At 46.9% G+C, this 10,700-nt stretch overlaps 1 long non-coding RNA gene across 2 annotated transcripts in view; it reads left to right on the top strand.

Annotated features, from left to right (window-relative positions):
• Window positions 1-5,370, top strand: part of LOC147527079 (uncharacterized) — a 29,453-nt gene extending 24,083 nt beyond the window's left edge. The window contains exons 6-7 of one of the 2 annotated variants that reach the window (XR_015222850.1): window positions 475-745; window positions 4,773-5,370. This is a non-coding gene — a long non-coding RNA (uncharacterized LOC147527079). The remainder of the gene's footprint in view (window positions 1-474; window positions 746-4,772) is intronic. The other variant, XR_015222851.1, reaches the window with a different exon arrangement.
• The last annotated feature ends 5,330 nt before the right edge of the window (window positions 5,371-10,700 follow it).

The raw sequence follows: 10,700 nt of genomic DNA, 5'->3' as shown, positions 1-10,700 counted from the left end.
CCAAAGCCCAACTCCAGTTTTCCTGTAGTCCCTTTAGGTACTAGAAGGCTGCTGGAAGGTCTCCCTGGAGCCTTCTTTTCTCCAGGCTCAACAACCCCAACTCTCTCAGCCTGTCTCCATAGCAGAGGTGCTCCAGCCCTCGGATCATCTTTGTGGCATCCTCTGGACCCACTCCAACAGCTCCATGTCCTTCTGATGTTGGGGACCCCAGAGCTGAATGCAGCACTGCAGGGGGGTCTCAGGAGAGCAGAGCAGAGGGGCAGAATCCCCTCCCTTGACCTGCTGCCCACGCTGCTTTGGATGCAGCCCAGGATATGGTTGTCTTTCTGGGCCATCTGGTTCCCATCTCCAAAGGAAGAAGCTGGACCCTTAAAACGAGGGCTGCCCTTGATGGGAACTGAACAGGGACAAAGCACAGAAACTGAGCCAGCGCTGCCCTGTACTACACTTTCATGGTACGTCTTCTCTCTGCAGGTGAGGAAAGGTCACTGCTCTTCAATTATATCTGCCTTCTGAAGACAGCACGCTTTCCTCCCATTCCTCTTGACTCAGCTTTGACACCACAACAGAAAATGAGGAATAACAGCAGGTTCTGCTCAGTCTGCTTGACACAGGTCTGGTGCTCTGCTCTTTGTGGGAACTTAGACCTGTCCAAGAGCAGTAGGTGTCAAACTGATCCTCTCCTGGGTGTTAACCCACTCTGTCTTCACAGCTAAGGGCCACCTTCTGCTCCCAGGATCAACAGGTACTATGTCCTTGGCCAGGGGAATGTCTCTGAGTTTACTCTAGAAAAAAACAGGAGATAAACAACAAGGGTCACTACTGTGCACTGAAATTTCCCCGTCCCTGGGAAGCCTGTGGGAATTTTGTTCCTGGCACAGGATTTCAGGACGTATCTTCATATAAGGCTGTTCTGTCTTTCGTGAAGATGCTATAGTATTCAAGAGAAACCTTTCTTTCCCTGACAGTAAGGAGGGGGCTGTGGAAAGAAAGCAACTTTTTTCTTTTTTTTTTTCTTTTTTTTTTTCCCCCCCTAAAATGAAGCTGTCCAGTTGGAAGGTTGGGCCAAGAGGAGGCTGGAGGAGATGGCACAGCGTGCAAGTGGCAGCAGAAAGCTGTGTGTGGAGCTGCCTTCAAACCCCCATCCATTAGACAGACCTTTGAGGGGGTGTCACTGCTGTGTATTGTAGACCTGCGTCTCCACGCAGCTGTGTGCGATGTTGGGGTGTTTGGGATTTGTAGGAAAGAGGGAGTTTGAGCTCTGCAGGGGAAAGGTGCATGGAGATGGTGTGCTTTGGTTCCTCTGCGCTGGGAGGAGCTGGGCTGAGGAGGCTGGGCTTTGTGCAGGCAGGCGTGTTAAAAGGTGGGTGAATTCTGTGGTGTAAAGATAAAAATAACCAAGTGTATGGGGTGGTTGTGTGTGCGCACGTGTGTGCACGCCTGGAGAGACCCTACAAGGTGAGAAATAACACCACGTGTCATTAATTTGGGAATATGTTGGATATTTAGGGGGAATGTGTATTGCAGTCAGTGTGTTTGGATCACACAGGGGAGGGGTGTTATGCCCCGGGGTTGAACAAAGGGTTAAATGGTGAGAAGTGCACGATCAGGGATAAAAGTCTGAAGGATGGGCTGATATTCCTGGGAGTCCTCATCCTTTCCCACTGTTCCGCTGTGGCAGCCTGCGCCGTTAAAGCCAGTTGTCTGTGCAGGGCTTGATTTCAGAAGAGCACAAAGTTAATTCATTTCCAAAATGAAAGACCCCATATACATCAAACAGTCTCCATCCCTCTCCCCTCCACCCCCCTGGATAGGTGAGCCTGAGTATTTCATGCCGTTCCCGTACAGCTCTGGAAGCCCTTACCGAGATTACAGGGAGGATGGAGACTCTACTTCTCCTGCATGTAGATTCAAGGATAAAACGACAGATGTCTTTCATTAAACATCTCCGGAACGAGCTGTTCAGGAGGCAATATGTATTCAGACGCCATCAATATTTCATAAAGCCGTAATAGATGTTATCATAGATCCTCCATCCAATATTTATGGCCCCATAATCACTGATACATCGCACCAGGGCTCTCCATCCACCCTCCCCTGCCGGTCCCCCCATAAGACACGCACCCAGGTACGCAGGATTTAAATGAAGTGCAAACCTAGTGCCACAATAAATTTGAAGGAGTTTGAAGTTGTTTGTTACTTCAGGCACTTCCAGGCCCAACGATAATGAAACAAATCTGTTTGCAGAAGGCGTTTTTATGGAAGGGTTTCAAAGCGAGTTGGCTCAGTGTAAATCTCTGGGTTGAGGCCATTAGAAAGCATTTAAGCTGCAGCGAGGCAGCGGGCTGTGTCTCCAAGTCTGTGGGTGTTGGAAAGTAAAGGCCTAAAAGTAGCAGCGTGGAAAATACAAATCCTTTCGGGAGTCTGCTTGCGAGGTCAACACAGGTAGGAGAGACCTGAGTATGTCTGGAGCCGGACTCTTCCCTCCCTGACCCCACCAGCATCCTACGGAGCTTTCTGAGCAACCGCAGTGCTTCCAGGGGTGCTGTGTAGGGAAAGGATTGGGCCAGAAAGATTTATAGTTGGGATTTTAAAAGGAGCCTAATGGAAGAAATTTTATAGCTGGTGTTGCTCAGGAGGTCAGACCTCTGGTCACGATAATCCTTTCTGTCCTCAAAGCCCATCAGTCTAAGGGGGGCCAGCTGTCACCCTCTACACTTATTGTTAAGTTGGTCAAACTTCTCAAAAGCATTTGGCTTCATATCACAGGACGTCCTAATGGATAAAGTGGAGCCATCCAAGATCAACGTGGTGCATGTTAAACAAACAGGTTTTGTAATTGATTTGGTTTCCAAATGAGGTCCTAAATGGAAATTCCACATCAAACAGATTTGTTTCTCGTGGAGACCCTAAATGGCTGGTCTTGACCCTATCCCATTTAATGATCCCTGTATTGAGCCAGGGCAAAAAAAGAGAAGAATCTGTTAAATCCTCATTGATAAATGTTGAAAGTGACACAAAGACTGGGGAAGAAAAGCAGCCCTCACAGAGCCCCAGTTAATGGTACAGAGCCTTGGGTTTGCTTGGCAGCCCTGGGTCAAGCAAACATGGTATCTTGGTATGGTCAAATGTCAGACCATTCATCTCACTTAACTGAGGACATCTAAATGTTAGGTGTGTGGGGTCCACTTCTAGTCCTAGGAAGGGTGCAGGCACCTCCAGAGCACAAGTCATTTGTTGTACCTTAGATATCCCCTACAGTGGGATGAAACACCTCTGGACATCGCCCATTCCTCTCTATGACAGTGAAGGCAACTTAGATGAGTGGCTAACTTCAAACATGTAAATCCTAGATGGGGAAGAAACCCAGCTGTGGAGCGAGGGAATGCAGAGAATAGTTGCAGGGTGGAGTGACTGATGACTCAGGAAAGCCCTGGGGAGACAGTAGGTCACTGACGAGCAACTCGTGACCCTCTGGCCAGTTTTGCATGGGAAGGTTATGTTACCCCTGTACTTGGCAGAGTATCCGATTCGAAAAGGGAGCAGAACTATTGGAGGAGATTCAAAGAAGAGCCAGAAAAAGACTAATGAATAGGAAATCACACCTTTCAGAGCAAATCAAGGAGTGTGATCTGCTTAATTTAGCAGAGAGGGGGGTAATAGCTGGCTGATGGCACGATTACACCCGCAGGGAAGAGAAATGATGGTGTGGGAGGGGTCCACAACGTGGCAGGGAGAAGCTGCACAAGCATCAGTGGCTGGATGGCTTTGCCAAGACAGACCAGCCCAGGAGCAGGGTGGTGTTTTTTAACAGCAAAGGAAATGATTTGGTGATATTGCTGGATTTCTCTTCACTGGATATTTGAAAGCAATTAACTCAAAACCATCCTTTTTCAAGGTTATATGATGCATCCTACTGTGTTTCTCACAAGGCCTTAAACAGGGTCACCAACTGTAGAAAATGCCTAAAAAACACCTACTTTACTGTGATTTTATCGTCTTTTGAGGCCCACAGGGCCCTGAGGGGAAGCAGAACATAAAGTATGTGTGCAGGGGGAGGGATGAATGTTTTTAGGATGTGTGAAAAATATTAGCCTAAAGGCTCACAGCCGTCTTGAAATTTGGAGCATAAGTGAGATAAGAGCCTTTCCCTCAAAATAAGATGCCCATGAAGAAGACACGGGGTGCTGAATGGGTTAGGGGACCTGGGAGAGGCTGGAGGTGCTGGAGAAGAGGAGGTCTGGGGTTTGGGTGGGACGGGCATCCCAGGCAAGGTGGGACTGAGAAGCACTCATTTCCACGTCTCGCTCCATCGCATCCCTATAAAATAACACCCTAAAGCCAAGCACGACGTCTGTAAACAAATGGGATTTTAGCTTTGATTCTCCATAAATCACTGGAGCCGTTTTCGCTTTGGAGAGCGGTGTGAGGGCTGGAGTGTAATGAGCTGGTTCATGGGGCAGGCGGGGAATGTTTTTATTTGACTCTTTCAGGCCCTACAAGCCCCCAGGTTTGACTTTGAGTTTCTGTGAAACAGAAAACATTTGCTGATGTAAGGGAGCCTGAAATAACCGGGAAAGCTTGGGGGCTGCTGACACTTGAATAAATCCAAATGTCCTGGTATTTGGTTAAACTTGAATCTGAATATTTGTGTATGTTTTTTACAACATTTACTTGCCTCAGGGAGCAATTTGTAGAGCTGAAATAATCCAAGAGCTTTTTTTTTTCTTTCTTTCTTTTTTTTCCCCCTGCCTGGTATTTCCACCCTCCAGGAAGTGAAAAGCCTTGAGAAGATTGGGTCATGCATTATTTTTTACCCTTGCAAATAGTTCCCAGATGCACGGAGCTCAAGCTGTGAAAAATGCACAACATGAGCCCTCAGCGCACACCGGCTCTTGAAACTGGGGAGCTGAGACCGGACCATTCATCTCACGGATAAAACCTCGATGGGGCCCCAGCTGGGACCACGTCACCTCGAGGTGTCTTGGCAGAAAAAATGACCCCACTTTTCCCAAACATCACCCTCCCTGCATTGCTCGAGTGGGAAGATGCGCGTACCTTGGTTCCCTCGAGTCAAATTTCAAATTTCTGAGGAAACCTGGCTTCCTGACAACTTGGCTTCATCTGCTGATTCCATGTAACACATAACCTCTTAATATTACACATGGCATGTTTAACTGCTTAATTTACTTTGGGAAATATTGCCAAGTACAGCTATTCTGTTGACATATCATTTGCATGATAAACTAGTATATTTTAAGCCACAAATAGGATGCTTCTGTGAGCTATCTGTCTACACTTTTACAAGCTACCAGCAGTATAGTATCTTCACTCTTTGAGTTAGAAAATGTAGCCTCACATCATGCCCGGGGAGGGAATGAATGATCCTTTCTTTGGAGATATCCCTGTTCCTTGCAGGGGGGTTGGACTAGATGACCTTTGAAGGTCCCTTCCAGCCCTAACGATTCTATGATTCTATGATTCTTCCAGGGGGAGAGCAGAGACTCGCGGCTTGTCTATATCAGGGAATGAGGTTGCATAGCTCTTCTGAAATTCTTGGATAGACATTCTCTTTGGACTAAAACTGATGTTTTTTTCCCCCCTCAGAATAACTATTCTTGTTTAGATAACATTGGAAATGATGCTTTGTCCCTGGACAAAGATGTTTCCCCTGCTATATGACCAAGCCCCCAAAGAGACTCACTGCAAGGAACCTACAGCTGGTGGCTCCGACTTGGGCAGATCTTCCCATGTTCAAGGGCATTGTTGCACAGGAGCAGACCCAACCTGCCTCTCCTGGATCCCAAATCCACTCTTTGACCCCCTCAGACTCTTTCTTCTGGTGTCATGTGTCTACACATCTGTCTATACCCTCTCTCCTACCTTTTTGGAGGTGGCAGATGCTGTTCTGGAGTTTGTGAGCCACTAACAAACACGTATTGCTCCCTCTGCGCCCTGCTCCATGGGACAGTGTCACCTTCCAGCTCTTGGTCCCATTAGGTTTGCAGCTGTGCAGTGCCCCGTAAAGCTTCGAGGCCTTTGAAAACCGAAGGCTGACGTCTTGAAGTCTAATTTGACACGTTTCCAACAGGGGAGGCATTTATTACATTAGACAAGTTGATGCAGCTCTCCAGTTGGGAATTGCACTTATTTGCCATAATAATGGTATAAAGTCCTCTTCCTTTTATTGTGTTATCTCTCTTTAATCATGCAGAGACGCTCCCCAGTAATTTTAATCAAAGGCTCAAGCATCACTTATCTGAAGACTAATGATTCAACTCAATGAGAGGAGAAACTTTGAAGAGCTTGCAGTTGAGCTGGGAGGAGCGAGAAAAAAAGAGAGTTTATTTGAAACTTCTTTCTTTACGTGTGTCATTTTTTTCACCTGATTTTAGCTGGAGAACCTTTGTGTGTCTGGCGAGTGGGGACGAGCTGCCGCTTTTCCTGAACGTGCTGTGTTTGGGAACATGGCTGAGAGAACGAGGCATACTTTCACAAGAAATATTCCCACTGGAAAAAGATGGTATGGTCAAAACTGTTCTTTTCTATGGAGAAAAATACCAGATTGCCTGAATCTTTTTCCTTGTTCGATGAGGACGTTTGATAGATATTTGTCTTGGAAAGAACGCTTTTACCTTCAAATGCCATTTCTAACAAGAAAAGAAAGGTTCTTTTTTGGCTTAAACCAGAAATTCTTATGGAAGCCTCAAAAACTCATAAAAAAAAAAAACTTGAAGAGGATATAAAAGGAATTCATGTGAGGTTTGTAAATATAAGTTTTCTGGGGCTGATTTCTGCTATTTTCACTGAAGCAGCTCATTGTCTATGTCAGAACTGAACTCTTCTGCTTTAGGTTTCTTCATGGGCAAATCCCGTGGAGCTCCTGATGCAGAGACCATCTCTTCCCGTCTGGCACAAAGGCTCTGCTTGGGATTTGCTGTGGTATAGATCTCTGCAGGTAAAGACTATCAAAAGTAGGTGCCCAGCTTGCCATGAAGTGTCTCTCCAGCTGCCAGGGGCTGGGAGTTTTCCAGCAATCCAGCCTTTTTAGGTTGTCTTGGCTACAGCGAGTAGAAGTGAATCTTCCAAAATTGCAAGTGCTGTTTGAATGACTCGCCTGGGTAGAGCAGAGGGCTTCCTAATGGCAGGTAAACAGCATTGTCCCTGCTTTCTAGCTAGGGAAATTAGTGCGTGAAATCAGTGTGTTGTTTGAGGATCTTAATGTTGGAAGGAAATTGGAGATTTGCAAGGCTCCACACAGGCTGATACGGAGATCCTGAGCCTTCTAGGGGGCTGGTTTTGCTGTCACATTGTCTGTCCCTGCAGGACCTCCTGCCTGAGGAGCCCAAATCTGCCCATGAATTTTTTTCTGCAAGTCATTTTCACGCAGCTGTGCACAGCCACGGCAAGAACAGAAATGCTGAATTCTCCTCCAGGGGTGTTCAGGGGTTGATGAGAAGCAGGAGCGAACATTAATCTTTTGACATACTGTTCCCAAGAACCGTGTTTTTCAGACTTGCTCTGTTGGGAGCAAAAGAAAGACTCCTGAGAAAGACCTGGATTGAAATCCTGCCCACAGCATGGTGGTCAAGATCAAAACTCCCTGGCCAGGATGTTACTGCTGCAGATTCAGTGGCTTCTTCCAACAATTTCTTTCTGTGGGTTTCCTTTGATGGGAGGACACGGACTCACCGTTCTTCTTTCAAGACCTTCAAGCTCTTGCTTTGGTCACAGGGGTGAAGAAAAAAAGGGAGACACCAAACAAGATCCAGTTTTTCAGTGGTTTTAGCCATTTCCACCAGGCACTTGTCACGCTCATGCGTGTGCACTCCTAGCCAGCCACACTTGTGGCCAATTCAGCACGTGCATGTTCTGTGCATGTGGATCCCTTGCAGGGATCCAGGATTTGTTGTCAAACCTGCACCCCCTGCCCCGGCTGGTGCTGGTTGGGGAAGGAATGAACCCCCCTTGCCCTGCCCTTCTTTTTGCAGTGAGACTCATAAAATGATGGGGGGACCTGTACAGAGGTGAGTGACATGTCCACATTATGGGATGTTTTAGAGGCATTAAATACAGCGTCGATAACAGCACCTGGAGATGAGCTGTGCTGCCGTGTGAGAGCCTCGTTGGCGCAGTAGCTACCGGACCAGGAAAAGTGGGATTCCTTACAAAGCCAAACCCACGCAAGGGCTACTTTTAAAAGCAAATGAAACTAAACCAATAACTGCTCTGAAAGTGGCCATGCTTTTCCACTGATGTACCTCTCCTTATTTCACTGTGGTTGTGCAGATTCCCCTCTCCAGGCCTCTTTCCACGCTGCGGGAAGAAGCTCTTGTGCTTAAAGTCTTGATGCTCCCAACTTTTGCCTGCGGGTTCCCGCCTTCCTCTCCAGGAGCGGCTGCAGTTTAGAGGTGATTTACGGCTGCTGGCGAGTCAGAAGCAGTGGGAGCTCCCGGGATGGAGACGGCTGCCTGATTTGCCATGCTGATAAGTACGAGCCAAACGCACCCAGCGATGCCAGATGGTTGTAGCGTTACCCGTCGCCGTGGATCTCTGAGCAGATGGATGCTATATAAACATTTCACGACTGCGGTATTATTATTGATGCAATTACTATTAATACTATTTGTAAGTATTGTATTGACACAAACATAGACTGTAATAATGAACACAAAGCATACTTAGGATGATTGTTGGTCTAATAAGGATGTCTATCTGCTATTACAGCTAATGATGCAATGGCAACACATCTTGATTTCCAAAGGAAAAAGGGTTTGGAAACAGGTTAGTGTGATGAGTCAGAGCCCAGGGAAAGCTGTGGGAGTTGGAGAGGATGCCCAGCTTCAGAGAAAATTGTCATGGGAAACTGAAAACCGGGGACGTTAATGAATCGCGGTTCTTGGGAGAAGCCGTTTGGGGCTGTAGCTGTTTCCAGGCATTGTGGCTCTGTACCAGCTATCTCCAACAGGCTTTGTGGCTTTCTGGGATCTGAATTCAAGGTGGCCAGAGCATCTGGGCTAGAGCCATTTGAAGTGTATGGTTTGTGCCTTAGTGCCAAAGGAAAAGCATTAATTGAGGGATCTCAGACCTGCTACTTGCCCGCGCTCTCATTTCAACTCTGCTTGCGACCTGCTGTGCGACTTTCCGTAAATCCGTGCCTCCATCTGTCTTGTCTATTTTTATTGCAGTCTTTTTTTTTGGGCCAGGACTTGGCTCCGTGTCTGTGTGCAGCTCCTAGCACAACAGGGCTCTGAGTCTAATCAGGACCTCTGGATCCCGTAGCAAGGCTGGTAATGAGATGGTTGGAAATCCAGGTTGGAGTTCCGGGCTTGATGGTGGTCCGGGGGCAGGATTTGCCTGGCCTGACCTGAAACACTGATACGTGTTCAAGTCTGGGCTAGTTTCCACAGCCCGGTGTTTACCTTAGAGCTGACTGCAGTATGAGATAATTTGTTGGGTTTGTTTTTTTTTCTCCCTAAGAGAGGGAGTTGAAGGTTTATAACTTTAAATGCTTAATTTTCCGGTGCTCAATTTAGGGTGAATGAAACTCATCCAAAGTCTCTGGGTTTGAGAGAAGGGCCCATTTTCCTCTTAAGATGTAAATAAATGCAATGAGTTTAGAAGAGAGTAATTTTTCTGACACACAGAGAAAAAAAAGGGAGCAGGTCTTTTAAGTACCGTCTTGCCCAGCGTGTCATGCAGCAGCATGTCCTCTGGTGTGTCGAGCCCCAGGAGATGGAGGAGACTAAGCACAAGGTCTCAGTGGGGGAATGGGCATCCTTGGAATGCCATCACATGTGATGAGGTCCTATCAAGGCCACTTCCCCGCAGGGTTGTGCAGCCCTGGGACAGGTTCCTGAGAGAGGTGGTGGAGCTGCCATCCCTGGAGATACTCAGAAGTTGACTGGACAATGTCCTGAGCTAACATGGAAGCTAGCTGAAGTCCTCTGAGAAGGAGGTCAGGCTAGAGACCTCCAGAGGTCCCTTCAACCCAAAATTCTCTGACATATATAAAAATCTCTTTTTGTGTGCATCTGAATCTTAAGGCATTTATATACCTTAAAATAGACTTTTTGACTTCAACAGACCTCTTTGAAAAAGCCAGGCCAGCCTATGAATGGCTGTAGAAAATATTTTCCATCTATTTATGTCGAACACAGTAAGGGAGCTGCCTGATACAACAACATGGGAAAGATTCATGGTATGTGCTTTACCCCCCCATGAACTTCTTGGCTTCCCAGCGCTTTGTTAATGTGCATTGATTATGTTCTGAGGAGTTTACTGCACCGTTAGAAAGTCATTTAGGGATTTATCGGGCTGGATTTAAATACTGAAAGTGAGTCATTAGCCTGACCCACGTGTGATGTGCCAGAGCCTAATGCCCAAGTTCAGGAGAGGGAGACTACAGTCCCAGGGTGAAAGGAAACTTTATTTTGAGGGTAACAAATGGGTTAAACAGAGCTTGTTCAGGCACATCACTGCAAGCCTAAGGGTACACAGGAATCGACTAATTTCCTCTTCCACCCTGCTTAATCAGAGATAATAATAGGATAGCAATAGGAATTCAAACGTGATGATGATGAGTGCTGCAGAACGAAACAGGCTGTGCAGGCAAAGCCCGGCTCCTCGCACGGGTGACAAGGGATGAGGGATTTTTCATTGAAGGATTTTCATTGAAGATCAATGGGACTTGGCTGTCT

The sequence above is a fragment of the Tauraco erythrolophus genome, chromosome 24, assembly GCF_009769465.1.
Source record: "Tauraco erythrolophus isolate bTauEry1 chromosome 24, bTauEry1.pri, whole genome shotgun sequence".
NCBI classification, from domain to species: Eukaryota; Metazoa; Chordata; class Aves; order Musophagiformes; family Musophagidae; genus Tauraco; species Tauraco erythrolophus.
The sequence above is the reverse complement of the archived record's forward strand: the minus strand, read 5'-3'. Positions and strand labels throughout refer to the sequence as shown.